This window comes from Aplysia californica, unplaced genomic scaffold, assembly GCF_000002075.1.
Source record: "Aplysia californica isolate F4 #8 unplaced genomic scaffold, AplCal3.0 scaffold00282, whole genome shotgun sequence".
NCBI lineage: Eukaryota > Metazoa > Mollusca > Gastropoda > Aplysiida > Aplysiidae > Aplysia > Aplysia californica.
In genome coordinates this window covers 394990-396160 of record NW_004797552.1, presented here as the reverse complement: position 1 = coordinate 396160, position 1171 = coordinate 394990, and the positions used below count along the sequence as shown (strand labels likewise).

The 1171-nt window shown below is 39.9% G+C and overlaps 1 protein-coding gene across 1 annotated transcript in view; it reads left to right on the top strand.

Annotated features, from left to right (window-relative positions):
- Positions 1–557: 557 nt before the first annotated feature.
- LOC106012172 (WD repeat-containing protein 64) overlaps positions 558–1171 on the top strand; it is a gene marked incomplete in the record, with an annotated part of 13960 nt that continues 13346 nt past the window's right edge. The window contains 1 exon segment of the mRNA XM_035970544.1: positions 558–751.

Genomic DNA, 1171 nt, shown 5'->3' with positions numbered 1-1171 from the left:
TCTATCTATCTATCTATCTATCTATCTATCTATCTATCTATCTATCTATCTATCTGTTTAGCCTATCCATCTATCCATCTATCCTTCTATCTATTTATCTATCTATCAATCTATTTATCTATTTGTCTATTTATCTATCTATCTATCTCTCTATCTATCCATCTATCTATCTATCTATTTATCTATCCATCAAACCAATCGGTAAGAAAAATTATTCGTAGAACTATACTGGAGATAGGTAAACTTAATAAACACTTTTGTTTTCAGTTATCAGGTAAGTTTTTGCTAGCTCCAAAAAAATGTTTTTTTCTTGGGGGAAAGAGCAGGGGGGGGGGAGGGGGGGAGGTATGAAAAATACATTTGTTGTGCCTTGTTAGCCCATAGTAATATTATCATCGTGGGCAGAACTAAGAGAGCGTCAAAGGCCTAAATTCTCTCCCGCACAAGTTGAAGCGTGCCTAAGAGCCGTGGTTGCCTAGGACGCTCCGCCATTGTGGGGGGCAGGTAAGGGGAGAGAACACAAACCTCTGTGCCAAAACTGGTGGTGGAACGGGACAGAGAAAATAGTCGTGGTTTCTTCATTCACTGCCATACAGCGCAGGCGTTTCGTCTTTTCTTTCACTGGAGGTTCTCACGAGTGGTGTTTCGCTCAGGGAATAAATTTGATGATTCAAATGGATTTGCGTGACTGTCAAACCAATTTGCAAGTAGGACAAATTGATTGAGAGGTGAATCTACCGATTTTCTATAAGTAAGGACCGAATTTGAATAGATTTATAACTCAATAGACAAGAGAAGATCGGGCTCAAGTAGGTAGTTAAGCTTGTCAACAGAACGGAGAAAATCAAGTAACCACTCCTGTCTTTGTAAGGTTTCTAAGGTGGTGTAAAAGACTGGCATGAATAACAGAGAGCCATAATTCTGTAGTGTAGTGTCAGTTTGTTCACTTTTCTACTGTCGATTCTTTTTATCAGGTGTTGATCTTTGGTTCTTTGGTACCGGTATGTGATGTTGATTTGCTTGGTGGTCGTAGATCATTTAAGTGGTCGTAGATCATTTAAAGAGACCTGGTAACGATGTTTTGGGTTTGTTTTTGTTTAGGTAGGCTAGGCTAATCTCCATTACGTCTGGTGTGTGTGTGTGTGTGTGTGTGTGTGTGTGCGTGCGTGTG